Source organism: Stenella coeruleoalba (assembly GCF_951394435.1).
Source record: "Stenella coeruleoalba genome assembly, chromosome: 17".
In the NCBI taxonomy this organism is placed as follows: Eukaryota; Metazoa; Chordata; class Mammalia; order Artiodactyla; family Delphinidae; genus Stenella; species Stenella coeruleoalba.
In genome coordinates, this window is record NC_137163.1 from 47,351,156 (window position 1) to 47,369,157 (window position 18,002).

General features: G+C 37.7%; 1 long non-coding RNA gene across 3 annotated transcripts in view; it reads right to left on the bottom strand.

The window, feature by feature from the left end:
- LOC307175915 overlaps positions 1 to 18,002 on the bottom strand; it is a 39,219-nt gene that overhangs the window by 19,406 nt on the left and 1,811 nt on the right. The window contains exons 2-3 of one of the 3 annotated variants that reach the window (XR_013824539.1): positions 15,088 to 15,169; positions 13,038 to 13,128 (exon numbers count right to left, since the gene is read on the bottom strand). This is a non-coding gene — a long non-coding RNA (uncharacterized lncRNA). Of the gene's footprint in view, positions 1 to 13,037; positions 13,253 to 15,087; positions 15,239 to 18,002 lie in introns of those variants that run through there. The other 2 variants (XR_013824540.1, XR_013824541.1) reach the window with 2 other exon arrangements.

Sequence of the window (18,002 nt, forward strand, 5' to 3'; positions counted from 1 at the left end):
ACTCTCCAACTATGATTATGACTTTCCTCCACTTACAGCTGAAACTAATATAATGATCTGGTCAGTCTGACTAGGAGGATTTATTCATTAATTTACTCAAATGTTCTGAGGTATATTTTGAAGGACTTAAATTATGGTCTGGTTTGTAGGATCCAACAGTAAGGCTGCAGGTTTATCTCCTACAAGCTCTGTGACCTTGCCCAAGTGACTTAGCATCTCTGAGCCTCACTTTCCTAATCTGTAAAATGGAAACAATAATAGAACCCAAGTTGTAAAGCTGAAGGAAAAAAAGTAATATGGTAATGTATTTTGGCACAAAAGAGCAGTTACGCTGATGGTCATTATTTGTCAATATTGTTGCTAAGATTATTGAAAACCTGTTGTTTGTTAGGTGCTGTTCAACGACTAGAATTTTAAGACTGTTCTTCACCTTTATCCCAGTTTTACCTGCAAAGTTCTGCCATGCACTGGAAAAACATACTGGTATTTCTAGGGAAGGGGACCACTCAGGTGACATTTTTGTTTCACCAGGTAGATAAAGTATACAAAGGTTATAGTGTATCTTTTAAGTCCTTTGGACGTCTAGTTACCTTTCACTAGAATGATTCTAGTAGATCCTGATAGATACCTGAGACAAGGTCAGGTCAGTGATGTTGGTACCTTTTCTGGCTTAAGAGCATAGGGCAGAAACACAGGAAGAGAGGTCTTCCTTTTCCACTCCTGTTACTAAGAACCCTCTTGAATAATGACAATCTGAAACAGATCACTACATTGTTGCATGCTGTAGAATCAAAGCAGTGTACAAAGCAAAGACACTGGCCTCCATTATACGTGCATTTCACTTGAGATTCACTTTTCTAGACCATGGAGAAAGCAGATGTTTCAACACTTTCCAGGTACTGGAATATTACAATCTGGCCATCTCCACCACTGCATGTTTGATCACATTGTTCCCTGCAAATGGAATGCTGTTCCATCAAGGTCAGACTGACCAGTGCAAATACCTGATTTTATCGTACAGTCAGAACCAAATTAACTTACTGAAATTCTGCCCAGCTCAGGGTCTACCTTCTCTGTGCAACCTCCTGTGAGATCCCAAGTTACAAACAACTCTATCTTCTTCAGAAGACATTGTATACTATATAAATAGTAATTTACATATAAATATATGTATATGTCTGTGTATTTCCTTGTTACATTAAGTTATAACTCCTGTGGTTTCTCTTCTTAACTAAACTGGACCCCCTTATCATCACAGTGGCCATGTACATCATTGTACCCTCCAAAACATCCAGAATAATATCATGGATTCAGTATGTAGTTGTTTAATAGAAAACAATTAACTAACCACTGCAGAATACTAGTGTCTCTCAAGGTGTGTTCAGTGGATCATAAATCCTGTGAGACAGTCCATGAAGGAAAAGATTTCAAATAAATTTGGGATCTGTTGTCCACTACATCCCCTTATCAGAGACTCATAATTCACAAGACTCGTGAAAAGCTCTGTAGCAAAGAACTGTTGACTTAGTTTGACCCGGTATTTCTCTTACAAGAGTATCAGTTCTGGGGGTCAAGGACATTTTTCACCTCTAATATAACATCTCTACTGCCTAGTAGAGTGCCTGGCACTTAGTAGACACCTAATAAACATTTGAATAAGTTTCAACATACATTCCCCTTTTAAGCTATAGAAGAAAAACATAGTATATAGTAGATTTTGATTTACTTGGGGAGAATAATAATATGAATAGATAAATTTACACAAATCATTTTAAAGTATATATATTTGATAATACTTTTTTCCACAAATCTACACAACTGCACATTTAGTGGTGACAGTAAACGAACTACATTTGCTTCGGAAAACTTGCTAAGAAGGATGGCTACTAAAAACTACAACTTGAACCCAAAACAATTGATTTAGTTCATTGGTCCCCACTCCTTAGGAGTTTTAATATAGAAGAAAATAGACGCATATATTTCTTTTCTGCCATAATATGACATCATATAAGGAATGCTATTTTATTAGCTAGAAATAAGATTTGCTTTTGTTATTTTAGTACATTTGATCACATAAGAATAATTCTAGATTTTTTCCCCTCCTGTGACTCTCATAGCATCCCCATCTAAAATAGACTTTGGAGATTTAGATCAAATGTCATATCAATTGTCCTAGACTGCTTACTATGTGCTTTCACTATAGATTTTAATGGCAATAGAGAAAGGAGAAGGAAAAGTCAGAGGGAAATGAAACAGGTGTATGCAACACCCCTCTCTACTACCGACATTTCTCAGAATTCTGGGGCAAGTTGCATCTATAAGGGGAAAGTTTTTCACCATGGAACTCACGGTGGTTGAACTTCTCATGAAGAATTTTTTTTTCACTACTGAAGAAAACTATGTTTGATTTTACCATAACTGAAAAGTTCTCCTGTTTCTACTTCTGAGGTTTGCCCTCAAGACTACTGTTTACCTAATGGAAGTCACTCCTATGCATGGAGGAAAAAGTGCACCATTTGAAGGAAAAGCTAAAGGAGTGATATTCAGTTAGCTCCTCATTCCACCAATGAAAACATACACATAGATTTTCCACTTTACACCTCATTTTCCACCTTATTTTCATGATTTTGAAATGAATATGTAGGGTCTGATGAGTTTGTCAATAGTCTATAATTATTAGTGTTATTAAAATAGAATACAAATGATAAGCCATATGTAAAAATGCTGTGGGAATAAACTGCTATACCCCAAATAATACAAATGAGTGAATGGCAGTAAATGCTAAGAGGGATTAACAACATAAAGGATATTAAAAAAATGATGACCGTATTTCATATTTATGTGTCTTTTTCTCTCTCACTCTTTTTTTTTTTTCTTTTTTTTTTTTTTTTGTGGTACGCGGGCCACTCACTGTTGTGGCCTCTCCCGTTGCGGAGCACAGGCTCCGGACGTGCAGGCTCAGCGGCCACGGCTCACGGGCCCAGCCACTCCGCGGCATGTGGGATCTTCCCGGACCGGGGCACGAACCCACGTCCCCTGCATCGGCCGGCAGACACTCAACCACTGCGCCACCAGGGAAGCCCTTCTCTCTCACTCTTACTCCACTCCTAAATAACTAAGAGAATATGCTCACAAATGGTAAGCATGTTTTGGATGTTCGATGTGTGTTTGTGGGAAAGAACAAAAAAAAAAACTGCCTCAATTAGGTCAAATATCATACAAGAGATGAATGAGATTAGAGATGGGATTGGTATTTGTGTTAGTTACTCAATAGCTAACCAATCACGGATATGACAGTGTAGTGCAATATGCAAATATACTTTTAAACAACTTCTCTTAAGTTATCTACTGTCTGTAAAGACAATCACACTCAACTGCTCTGCACTTAACCCCAGAGCTTCTGAGTTAGAATCTCTTAGAAATAGGTACACGTTTCATTGCTTTGGCAACATTTACATGGCTCTGCATCAGGCAATACAACTGCTAAGACCACACTCTGGGAATTCAGGAAAGGCCAGTGTCCAGTTCTGGTCGTTCTACCACCCAACTGTGATCTACGGTAAATTCCTGATAAAAAAAAAAAGAAAAAAGAAAAACCCTGAAGATGCTGAAACAGTATTTCCTACTTCACAGGGTCGTCATGGGGATAAAAGGTCAGTAGGATAAAGTGCCTCTCACCCAGGAAACTTTGATAAATGCTACTGATGCTACCGTCCATCATCATCATGACCGATCAAGAACATATTGCCACATGGAAATTCAACATTCCCTCATGGAAATTCAACATTCCCTGGGCCATTCACAACTTTCCTTTAAAGGACTCATATTCTATGTGGGGTCTTAACACCTTCAAATAACAGAAAATACAAGTCTTTACGCCTTTTTTTCTGTAGCTAATTTTGGCATCTTTCACCTCTGTCCACTTAACTGTTGGTTTAGCACATTCTTGTCACACAAAGAAGCTACTTCCCAAAGAGAGGAGCAATGTGTCAAGTGACAAAGACATTGAGTGAAGTCTTTCACATCCTAGATTGCCCACGGTACAGCTCAGCTGGTCTCTGGGTTGGAAGGCCTGGGTCTACTTTGCTCGTCTGTTACAGGGGAAGGGACATGGTCCTTAGCATGTGGTCTGTGAAACAGAAGCAGCTGCGGGTAGAATTATAACACAAGCAGAACTGGCTTCAATTCTTCCTTCTTAGGTCTTTTTCTTCTTGTTCAGCTGTTCAAGGAACTTGCCTGCCCTCTGTCCCTGCCAGGACGATGTTACGTCTGCCTGGATAAGTAGGTCACCATTGTATATCAGGAAAGGTCTTATTTGTAATCATCAGGAACCAGATACGGCTAATTTGAGCAGAAAAGGAAACTTTTGGAAGTTTATGGTTAGGCCTCAGTAACTAGAAGCAGACGAAACAACCGAAAGCCAAGGCTATGCTATTGCAATTATAGGATCAGGCCAAAGTGATGTTGTAAGTCCTAGCTGGCCTTGCTACCAAGCAGCAACAGGAAACAGGAGGTTGACCCAGCACTGCTGGCCTTGCTTCTTTACATCATTTATTTGTAATTCAAAATCCAAGAGAGGGCTGCAGTTGGCCAACCCGAGGTCGCCCGACTGCTTTCCATCTGTAAGGGAGACTGAGCATGTGAGTAAACAGTGTATCTGACATGTTCAGCTTGTATAACGAGAGGAAGGCTCTGTTTCTCACCAAGACCCACAAAGTGGAAAATTCCCCAGAGAAAGGAATTTCAGATCAGATGCTTGGAAAGTTAAAAACAACAACAACAAACAAATGCAGATGTGGAATTAAAGACATGGAGTCATTAGAACCTATATGTGGAGTGATTCAGACCTGAGTTCACATCTGGAGCAAGCTACTCAATCTTGCTGAGCTTCAATTTTCTCTAAAGGAAACAACATGGAAGATGATATCCACATGTAACTTCTGGTACACATGAAGGAGGGTAGTACAGTACATGATGCCTGGCACATCCTATGCATTTTCTAAAACTACTAGTAGTACTATTATTATTGTTACTTATTATAAAATTTATTGTAGAAATTAACAGGGACAGTATTAATAAATGTTAATATAGTGCTAAGTGTCACATTTATGATCTCAACTCATTATTTGTTGATTCAACAAACATTCCACATATCAGAAAATAACCTGTTAGTGTATATATATATATATATATATATATTTTTTTTTTTTTTTTTTACAGAAGAAAAGAAACCCTGAGGCTTAGAAAGTGTAAACAATGTACCAAAAGTCACTCATTTAAGAGGTAATGGAATATTATTCAGCCTTAAAAAAACGAAGGAGATCCTTTCATTTGTGACAATATAGATGAAACAGGAGTGCATTATGCTGATGAAATAAGCCAGACAGGATAAATACGAATGATATCATTTATATATGGAATCTAAAAAGAAAAAAAGCCACACTCATAGAAACAGAGTAGAAAACTGGTTGCCAGGGGCTGGGGTGTGGGTGGCGAAAAGAGGGGAGGACTGGTAAAAGGGTACAAACTTTCAGCTGCAGCATGAATAAGGTCTGAGGATCTACTGTATAACATAGTTACTACAGTCAATAACACTGTATTGTATAACTAACATTTTCTGAGAGAATAGAACTTAAGTGTTCTCACCAAAAAAAGAAAAAAAGGAAAAAGTGTCATGAGCTGTTAGATGTATTAATTAACGTGATGGGAAGGATCCTTCTGCAACGCATATGTATATCAAATCATCATGATATACTCTTTGACTACCTTACAATTTTGTCAATTATACCTCGATAAAACAGGAAAAAAAGAGGTAATAAAGATGAGATTCCAATCCAGGATTATCTAGCTCAAAAAACTACACTCTTAACCATTACAATATAGTATCCATCCATATGTTGTAACTGTAAAATGCTTAACACAAACGAAACGTTAAATAAATGGTATTTATTCTAACTCTAATGCTTACTAGATATTAGTTATGTGGTATGCTTTACTTCTAACTACAAGGGTATAAGGTGCAAATTCTTGCTACAGAACATAAAAGCCCCTGTGGTACCCTGTACGATAAACACAGTACCTGTAAATCTCTCATCTCTCAACCCAGAGTCTCCTCAAGTTGGAGGTCTTTACCCCCTTTATAATGTGGGAATAATGCCTTTCCCACATTTGCACTGGGCATGAAAATCCATACTTCCAGGTGTACACTGAACCTCCACTTAGCTCCTCGTCACCTTGGAATCACCAGACCAAAGATCATTTATTCCATTAATATAAATGATGTAGGGATAGAAGTACAGAATATACAGAGAGTGTTGGAGGAATCCAAACAAGTCCTCCACTCTCAAAACAAATTTTAGAGTTCCAAAAGTAAAGAGCAATGTTTGGAAATAAAACTAAAAATGAAACTAACATCTACAATTAGCCAACTATTTATTATGGGCCAGGCTACTTACTAGGCACTTGATAAACATTACAGCTCATCTTCCTGCAGTCCTTCATAGCATATAATATTGTTTCTATTATATAGAGAAGAAAATTGTATCTAAGCAGGTTAGTGATTAGCCCAAGACCACAGGGCTAGGCTGTAAGAAAAGAAGGCCAACTTTCAGTGGTCAAAATGGTGATGGATGTTACAACTAGAAGATTATGGCTAATCAAATAAAAATATTCAAAACGGTCCTAATGTATTATGAGGATTTCTTTAGAATAACTTGGGTGCCTTAGTGAATACAGTAGTGGTAGGCACTACAGTCTCTTTAATTTGCTAATCATACAAATCTACTTTAATATTCTTGGCGACAAGGAGCTAACTACTGATAAGACAGCTTCTTCAGTTTGGGGGCTACTCCAGGGTGAAATGCCGGAACGTCTTACTGCCTGCAACGTTACCTAGTTCTACCAGGGGGAATAAAGCAGAACAAGTAGCCACTGTTCTTGACAAATGGATACAGTTTCAGTTTTTCAAACTATGAGTGTCAGATTCATTCATTGTATCAGACAGATCTGTCAAATGGCTTTGTCCATTTACTAATGGATGGCACACTGCAGACACACGTTGGGTCAAAGGACTCAATGTCACCTCATTGATACTGTCATCAATATAATTTGTATTGGCATTTTGTCTCACCCTGACTTTAAGGACTATGTGGGGAGATCCAAGTCTCCAGACCATGGACTGATCACCTCTGCTTGACACAGTATTCTCTGCTCATTTCCAGAGGGGACCAAGGATGAGCTCTTGTACTTCTGAGTCTATTCACCCTACCTGGCAACACACACTAGCTGGGCTGATTGGATCAAGCAGGAGCCCCAGAGTTTAAATTTCCAGCTGCATTGGAGGAAACAGAGGCTATGCCCCAATCCCATAACCCCTCACTTCTTACTGCTAGCCTATCCTAGGCTGTTCTTGCTGATAGGAGTACTTCATGCTAAAAATTAATTTTGCTTACCTGATGGCAGTCACGCAACCTCAAATGCCATTTTTATAAATAAGGCAACCACCAATGGAGTGTGATTTAGGGTTTTTTCTTCTGTAGACCCTGCCTACCCTATAAAATCTCCCATTACTGCATCATGGAGACGATAATCCCTTTCCGAGGGAATAGATTCTTTCCAACCATAAGATGAAATAAGAACCTACATTTCCATACTGCCCAAAAGGAAATACATTGATTACAAAATGCAGGAGAATGACTGATTTTCCACATTTGTTGTGTTCATTAAAGGGTTTTTGAATAGACTTGACAGTATTAAAGAAGCTCAACACACACAAAATAAAAATTAATAAATGAAGAGAAAAAAATTGCATTTACAACAAACAACAAAATAAACACATTGATATATAAAAGGTTGTTATACATCGATGAAAAATGGATGCCATAAAGTCACAAACTAAAAAGTATTAACAGCCAATAAAGATATGAAAATATGTTCAACCTTGCTATTATTAATCAAAGAAATACAAATAAAATAATTCAGGTGTCATATTTTACTGACTAGAATGACAAAGTTTTAAAAAACTTGATAATACTGGTATTGATATTGATAATACTGGTACTGATGAGTGTGTGTAAGAAACCACATTGGATGTTAAATTCTTGGTAGAAATAAAAAGCACGGTAACCTTTCTGGAAGACAATATGTCAGTATGTACCAGAACTGACAACCAGCCATTTAAGTTCTAGAAGTCCATTCTAAGGAAATAAACAAATGCTCAAAGACATATGAACAAGGATGCTTGTCTCACTGTTTATCAGAGCAAAACAGAAATAATCTAAATGTTGAACAGTAGGGACTGGTTAAATAAATAACAGAATGCTGTTCAACCATTAAAAATGATGCTGCAGATTTTTATTAGGTGATGAGTAATCATACTTATATTACTAAATAAAAATGTTATAGAACTGTTTTGTAGTTTGATATAATAATTAAAGGTATTTTATACTTGCATTGTATTTATATGCACACCGTCACAAAAAAGTTTCAAAAGATACCCTAAAAAATGTTACAGAGATGATTTATCAGAAATGGGATTTTGAGTTATTTTTCCTTTTTTCTTTAAATCCTTTCAATTTTGGAGTTTCTGCAATGAGCCTGTATTATTTGTACAATTAAAAATATTTAAATTTACAACAAAAGGATCTAAATTCCTCAGGTTTTCCATTTATTTTCACCGTGGCTCAGGGTATTTGTGTAAAAAAAAAAATTTCAGCTTATTTTCTCTTTTGTATCAATCTAAATTTAACACAACGCTGTAAACCAAGTATAGTTCAATAAAAAATAAGTTAATTAAATTTTTAAAAAGATTAATTCCTTCAGAAGAACAAGTACTACACATTCACAAAAAAAGCACCCTTTGAAAGTTTAAATTTTTGAATTTCTTTGCCACTTCCTTAGTTTTGATCATCTTGGACAATATATTTTTAATACTGACTTTTAAAAAGAATTGTGTTTCAGTGTTTGCTATCCTTAGAGAGACAGAAACAGATAAGTACAACTAAATACTTGTTTTTCAAAAGTCTCAAAAGTATAAGGGAAATGAAAGTAATTATATCTTCAAATGATTTTGGGGTATGTTTCTAATTTCATACTTCTGATGCGATTCAAGATTAAAACTGTATTAAGACATTTGAGACATGCCGCATTGGTATTAAATGAATTTAACTTTGTATAAAGTGGCAGAAATATTTTCTTCAGCAAACATACCTGCAGATATAAAATCACAACCATAAATCTACAAAAAAGCAAGCTACTGAATGAAATCTGATTGGTTATTTCCCTGCAGTATGGATCTGCTAATAATTTAATTTACTACTTGCTAACAGAAGCCACAATTTAAATATACATATATATATGTGTGTGTGTATATATCTATCTCTTCAATTTTAAATCATTCATATATATGAACAAGTATACATAAACATATATAACAATTGTTCATATATATATATATATAAACAATTTAAATTAAAGAAAGTACATCTGGTGGCCTATTTTTTCCCCCCAATTTCTAAAGAACACCATATTCTATTCTAGGCAGTGGAATGTCAATCCACCTTAAGGGTTGTTCAATGAGCATATCTGAGAAACCACTGGTTTAGCCAATGATGTACTTATTGAGGGAGGCCATAGTGCCACTGTCAAGAGCTTATCCACAGGAGAGGTAAGAAGGTACTTGTTTGGTTTGTGAAAAGAAGGAGTAGTGAGGAATGGCAGGTAGCTGCAGGCTGATGACACGTGATGTCCATATATATGTAGAACCAACACACCCATAATTGCACCCATTTTCCATACCCAAATCCAAAGTCTTTATATCATTAATCCCAGGCAAAAATGGTAAGATTCATGTGTGTTACTATCCCACGGCTTCAAGATGCCTCTAAACTCATATGAGTATGTCTTAGTTTTATCAGTGGAGGACAAACCAGGCTTCTATCACCAAGCCCCATTCCATAACAGGTAAACCAGTCCAAGACTTCTCTGAGTGCTGCAGGAGAGTCTATGGAAGGGGCGCTCACTCCACTGTGATGCCTAAAATGCCTTTGCACAGAGCAAACATTCCATACATGCTGAGTGAATGAATGAGTGAACTGGTGTCATAAAACAGGCTTATTTCAGGGAAATTCCATTCAACAGGCTGGCATTCCTTCCTACCCATCTTAACTGTTAAGCTTGCCATCAGACAAAAATTTAATTATAAAACGTTAGAGCTGAGGAAATTTTAGAAACTATCTACTCTCCAGAGGTACACAACTTTAATTCAGTGGTAAAAATCACTAGGAGTGATTTAGGAGTCTATCAGACCTGAGTCCAAATTCCACATCTACCATATTTTGGTGAGCAAATAACTACTTCTGAGGCTCTGTTCCATGTATGCATTATGGGATATCATAATAATACATACATTAATTGTATGACTATCAGGGAATGAAATGACACAATCCATTTGCCATGGTCGGCTAAGTAATTTGCACCAAGTAAGCATTCAAGACATTAGCCAATATTCATAGCGGAGAGATGAAAACAAAACTCTGGGACTGATGCCTACCTTAGTGGCCCCAGTGGTCATAATGACTTTCTTTCCATTCAGCCTGCTCTCTTCTCACTAAGACTAAGGAAGAGAAGATGAACAAATTAGGAATAACAATTTGAAAATGGTTTTATACTCCCTGAATGAATGGAATTATAATAAAATGATTCATGAGTTCTGCAGAAATATGATGAGACTTTAGATCTTTATGTTAGTTCTCTACAAAACCAATTGATGGCCCTAAGATGTACCTTCCCACCCAGCCCCATCCTTACCAGGATCAAACATCATTGTAAATGGAAAAGTCAACCACACATAATCAACAAGCTAAGTTACAAGCCAGTGAAGTCTCAGAGCTTTGATAGAGAAAATTCAGATTTATCATTGTAAGTGAAAATAAGATGATATGAAGAACTCAATCTAAAAAATATTACCTGGAGATCTATAATCTCTACAATAGTGCTATAAAAAGTAAAGAGCTAGAAATCTATTTAGATGGTTTTCCTTATAAGAAAGCACTTTCTGTATAACTTTTAATGTACTATTGATGAGAACAATTCAACAAAATTCAAATAAATATCTGCAGATGTCGTACAAGAAGAAAAGAACAGAGTTAGATGTGACAGGGGATAACTGGACTTCAGGATGAGTAAGACCCTATACTTGACCTCAATAAATTAACATGAAATACAGTGGATGAGTCATGTACAGAATGTCAGAATTCTAAAAGGCCAAGCTAAGTACCAAAAGGAACATGTGGGGACTCTTAAGAAGGAAATAAAATATTGGTTAGTTGATTACGAAAAGGCAGAAGGGAGTAGGTTCCCTTTGGCTGCTCTTTGAAGAGATCACTTCCTTTCCCCCCTAGTCCTGAGGCTAGGGTGGCATGGGCAATAGAGGAATGTGGGGACTGAGAATCATTTCTACTCTCACCAGGGTGGCTGGAAGCAGATTTTCTTACCAGGATGTAGTAGTATGCTAATATTTAAGGGTTCTTGAGGTCAGAGAGAAGGGTTTGAATACTCCGGCTCCATCTCTTGCTGTGGGTCAAGTTTCTTACCTTTCCAACACCTCGGCGTCTTTATCTGAAAATTGGGGACGATGATAATGTCTCCCACCTGAGTGTGAGAACTATATGATACAGTGCATACGCAGGGCTAAATCTGGTGCCTGGCAAACAGAAAGTGCTCAGTACGGCAGGCGAGTGTAGTGACAATAAAGGCAAAGATGACGGGGGTAGTGCCGGTGTTGCTTCTGCCCCCAGAACAGGCTCTGACTGGGACAGAGTTAAAGCACCTTTGGGTTCATGGGGGTTTATATACAAGCAACGGTTGATCAATGTGAGCTGGTTGTCCAAATGATTATGTGCAATCTAAGAAAAAAATGGGCCTCGGATCTGCTCAGCTACTTAATAATATTAGCAGCGGTAGTAGTCAAAGAAGCTAAATTTTATTACGTGTTTATATGCCAAACAACGTGCTGAACGTTTTAAAAGGATTTACTCACTTATTACAACGAGGCTATACGCTAGGTCCTGATAATGTTATTCATCTCTTTCAGATGTTGACTGAGCCTCAGACGGGTTACAAAAGCACCTAAGATCCCCTTGTCAGTACATGACGGAAATAAGTTCAAATCCAGCCTGTCTGACTTGTTCTTAATCACTAAGGTATGAAATTAAGCATGTTGCCCTTTGCCTGATTCTCCTTCTGAGGCCTGAATATTTCACTTAGCTCTCTGAGTGCAGAAGAGAGAAAATTCTCTCTCCTTGACCCAACTTGGCATCAATATCCAACTCCCCTTCTCAAAATGGGTTGCTTCAACGAGCAGCAATGAATGCCGGGTCGTGAACCAGTCACCTTGATGACTAAGAGTCAGACATTACGGAAAGAAAATGCTCTGTGACAAACCTACCCTTGTACAGACACAAGACAGAAATGGGGGGACAGGGCAGAAGATAATGGAATAAGGCATAGAAAAACAACAACTGGCATCGTGATAGTAATAATAATAATAGAAGTAGTAGTAGTAGTAATAGTAATAATAATAGACTTTACTATGCTCTAGGCATTGTATTAAGTGCTTGGTGTAAGTGACTTCATTTTAACATTGAAAACAAGTCTATGGGGATGAAATATTATTAACATCATTTTATAGGCAGGAGTACTGCGGTTCAGGTAATCAGGTAAATTGCCCAAGCTCATATGGTTAGCAAGTGGAAAGCAGAGATTTGAACCAGCACCTACACTCCTAACCATTATGCTATAACCATTATGCTGAAGACATAAGAATTCCAATGGTCTTTCCCCATAACCCACTCCTGCACTCCAGACTTAAATAGTCCAAGATCAAGAGAGAGCAAGCTTGGAGTTGCCACTCTTCAGTGAGTGTCAATCATTTCAAAACAGTGTATTTGCTAACAAGATGCAGTTCCTGTGATAATCTTCTAAACCAGCTATCAAGAAACAGGAAGCAAAGATTCAAGTAACAGTATGTTCCTACTTACGAGGAAGGTGGGACAGCACAGTTGACACTGGGCTTAACTGTTCTGGAAAACGTGGTCCCAGTAGGCATACACGCTGGTACATTTTCCCCACCTACCAAATACAAAAGAAGTATTTCATTTCCATGTTGCTCTTCAAAGTTCCACCTCATTCGTGCCTGTCATTCATCCTCTGGCCTCTTCCTGTCTCCATTTCTGTACAGAAAGGTGCTGAGTCTCTGCTCTCGGATACGAAAAGGGTGTGTTAGGAGAGGGAGCCATGGTACCTCGATGTCTTTTTTTTTTCATCTTAATTCTATTATGCCAACTCCACTGAACTTAATTAGAGTGAATACAGAATTACACAATTACCCTCTGTTCTAGTCTTCAGATGTTATATTTTGATAAAATTTACGACATGCTGCTCTCCCCCTGAACACCAGATGAACACTAGAAATGCATGTGTGTTGACATAAAATCTGTTATAATTACAATTCAAGTATAGCTTACATAATGATAGTGTTAACATAAAATTATAGATGTGTAGAGACAACGTGGTCATGCATTTTTTAGTATAAGTACATGCTTAGACCAATATCTGTTAGCGGAATGAAGATGGAAGAGAATTTTGGTTAAGCCACAAAGGCTGTTTAAGGAGTTGCAGATAGCTAAGGGGAACTCAAAGACCAGTAAGATATTTCCCCTGCCATGTTTGCAATTGCAAAGTGAAGGGAAGATATGAAAGCAAGTACCCCTATGGAAATTACAAGACAAGTACATTTTTTTCCTTGAGTACCTGGGTAAATGCTTAAATTCTAATGTATATCAGTGATGCAAATTTTCAACTGAGTTTGATAAATCATGAAATAATAATTATACATATATGTATATAAAACGGCATGGAACTAGACAGTTCAGAATTACTTCTAATTAAAGAGGTACCCTATGACAACTAACTTAAACCTTACAAAATATGGTTCCAAGTACCCTATCAGAGTGAAAAGCAGGAGACTGAAAGGTTTAGTGTAAATGTTTGTAGTCATGGTGTCTTAACTAAAACTACTGTGTCACAAATACTATTAAAATAATTGTGACATTTTATTCACTTTTACTGCAAACAACAAAACAAACTATAGGTATTTTTTCATTTCAGGTAATTATTTTAGCTAACAGTTATTAAATGTTTTGAGAAGACAGAATGCTAATTGCATTACTTCATTTTATCTGTAAAATAGCGCTTCCATGTAATTATTCTTAACATCTCCATTGTATTAAAGTGTATCTCTAGTTTAGACCTTTCTTCAGAACTGCAGACTTGTGTATCCAACTGTGTACTCAGCATCTCTACTTGGATGTCACGAAAACATCTCAAATCTTATACCTCCAAAACTGGTCTTTAATCCCCCAAACATGCTCTACCCCAAACGTTTTCCATCTTAGGTGACAGTAACCACACCTTTCCAGTTCCCCAGGCCCTAAATCTCGAATCCACCCTTGACCCCCTCTTCCTTTCCATTCTTGCATTCAATCTACCACGAAATGCTGTCACAACCTTCCCAATGTGCCACTTCTGAGAATTACCAGCCGCTAGCAGCCTGGTGCAGGCCAACAACATAGACCTTGAGGATCCTGTAGTCGCCTCCTGAGATTCTCCCTGACTCCACTCTCTCCCCACATCCTCAACACCACAGATAGAGTTATGCTTTTCAAACAAGAGACAGTTCATGCCACACCTCGGCTAAAATCCTGCCCCTGGCTGCCTACATTTAGAGTAAAAGACACAATGCATGTGATGGCCTCCCAGGACTCACCCAATCCATCCCATCACATATCCGACCTCCAGCCCTCCTGCTGTCTCTTCCTCCCCACTGACTAAGTCAGCCAGGGTGGCCTCCTTGATATTCCTCCAAGCTGCCCGGCATATTTCTGCCTTAGAGTTTTGGGACTGGTTATTCTTGCTCCCAGGGAGTGGTCTCCCCATCATACATTCTGACAACTCCCTCACTTCAAGTCTTTGCTCAAATGTCAACTTATAAAATCCACCCTGACTACCCTATTTAAAATCAGAACCTACCTGTACACTCCTCCAGCACTCCCAACCCAAGCCTCTTCAGTGAGCTTCACATCCTTTTCCTTATCCCGTAGCGCCCATCAACCTGTGACAAAGCATAGAATTTATTTATAACATCCGTTTCCACACGAGAGTGTAAGGAGGGAGAAAGCATGCAAGAAGGAGCACGCAGGCAAAGGCTCTTGTCTCATTTATTCATTGATACGTCCAAGCATAGAGAACAGGAAGATGCTTAATAAATAGTCCTGAAAAAGATACAGATGAGCAAACTAGTAGTAAAGCTCAGAAAGTTTAAGTAACTTCCTCAAGGTTCTAGAGCTAGAAGAGGGTCACAGTAGAATTCACACTTGGGGATGTCTAACTTCAAATCTCTTAGCCTCTCTGCTATCTTTTTTTTTTTTTTCTTCTTTGCGGTACGCGGGCCTCTCACCGTTGCAGCCTCTCCCGTTGCGGAGCACAGGCTCCAGACGCGCAGGCTCAGCAGCCATGGCTCACAGGCCCAGCCGCTCCGCAGCATGTGGGATCTTCCCGGATCGGGTCACGAACTCTCAACCACTGCGCCACCACGGAAGCCCCTCTCTGCTATCTTAAGTCCATGCAATTCAGGATTTGTTTTAATCAGTGCCATGGAAATTCTCACTCCACTGAATAGGATCACTAAAGTCTTCTCTGTCTAGATTTATATATATATTTTCCATTTAAAAAAAGGAAACAGAAGAGGGGAATTCATCATTGGTTATTGCAGTAGTTTTACAGCAATTTTAGCAATAATGACATTTAAGTAATAGTGATATTTAATGATAGCATAATAATAATAAAATAATAGCTCTTAAATGTATTGAAGAAGAATCGCATGCTAAACTCGGTGCTAAAATATTTCCATGTATATTTTGTGCAAAATTCTTATGAATATTCTATCAGATGAGCTTGATGTGTAACTCCACCAGGCATACTTCTCTTATTCTGCTTTCAAAGATAAGGAAATTGATGAGAAGTGTGGTAACCGTTTGATCAAGATGAGACTGGTAATAAGTTGTGAGTATGAATTTAAATTCAGGTCTAACTCCAGAATTTGATTCTCAATCCATACATGAAAATTCTGATAATTCCTTTGATAAGGGTATGTTCTCTCCTGAAAACATCCCCCATTATGTCTGCCTGTGCTCATACCTTCAGAACACAGTCAAGTTTGAAACATGATAAAAAAGTTTAAATAGTGTGCTTTAATAAATGGAAATATCTTCATCTAAACAATAACACAAAAAGGCAGGCTGAGCCCTCTGAAGTGGCTTCGTTGCTATCTTCCATCCAGAACAAGAGAAGGAATCAACAGCTGCAGAGTAAAGAAAGCATGAAACCCAGAGATGGAGGATTCTGTAAATGACCAATTACAAGACTATTAAGCCACACTTTCATAGCAAGAGGCAAAATATTCCATTAAACTGAAAATTCTTCTACCCCTCACTCCAAGGCCCACACAAACGTTAATGTTGCATTTATTAGGATGTATTTCCTGTGCTCTATCAACTTGACTTTCAGCAACTGTATTAATACAGTCCTTTCGATTTGCACGTATATCTGAATGATGGATTCCGTTACTGGAGTTTTGTAGAAAGAGTGGAGTGAATGAAGTAAAGTTTGGGAAGAGCCATCATAATCCATAATGATGGGCACTGAATCAGGACAAGAAGAAACCTCTCTTCTCATTTATTTGAATGAAAATTCGACTATATATTTATTGCCTCTGTACAGGGCCATCTGTTGAATAATGGAAAACAAGCATCTTTCATTTGGAGGTAGGATTTGTGTCCTCAAGTTTCTATGGGCCTGCAGAATTAATCTTGTTTTAGAAATGAAATAAAATGTAATTTCTTACTGTAAGTAGATGTTAAGCAACTGGCAACTTTGATGTCTTTAAATCACTGCAGTTTCAGGGTAGGCAAATCTATAATTATTTCAAGCACTTCTTTATTGGTGCAACAATTGAGCAGTGTACATAGTGGTCAACAACCTGAGCATTGTCAGACGACTCTAAGTTTGAATCTAGACTTTGCCACTCACCAGCTATGTGACTTTCAGCTATGAGAATCACTTTCTTCAGCTTTACAGTGTGGATTTTATATGCCCTTTGCAGAACTACTGTAAGAACTAAATGTATATGGGCACAGTGGCTCATAGTAAGGGCTCAAATTAGTACTGTGGTCACTACTAGTAGTACTGAAAAGAAATTAGAACTTCTATTCTCATAAAGTGGGATATGTGTCCCTTTACCATTGTAATTTCATATCATTTTACTTTTGACCTTATAATTTAATAGCTTGATCCAAGAAACATTTAGCAGTAAATATAATTAAAAGAAGATTACCTTCTTTCAATTATATTGAAACATGAAACATGAAAGTTGAAATACTGTAGTATCAAGTGTGCTGGCACAATACTCTTCTCAGATAATTAACCTGTAAAAATATGTTATTGTCTTCTTTTTAATTGAGCACATTCAACATATATATTTACTGTGCCAATTGGCGAAAGGTCCTTTAATTAATCAGTCTAACTATATGTTGCATAAACGTCTTCTAAACATAATCGTATATATATTTTATTTGTTGGAAAAATGTGTTTGAGATTGTTCTTTTCTGCCTATTTAAAGTAAAAGAGGGTGACAAGTAGAGTTAGGCTTAATGTACTTTGTACTCCATTATGCCATGAAAATGCTTCTGTGCCCTGGAGACAACAACAAAAGATTTGCTTTAATGACAAGAATCAAGTATGTTCTAAAGCTTCCAGGTAGGAGGCGTATAGGTTGCAGTTTATATCAGAAGTATTTGCTCTCTCTCTCAACTGCGTCTAGATGGGAAAGATGTGGTCACAAGTGCTTCAAGGTGATATAGTAAATGTTGGAAAAGAGGGGGGTAGGA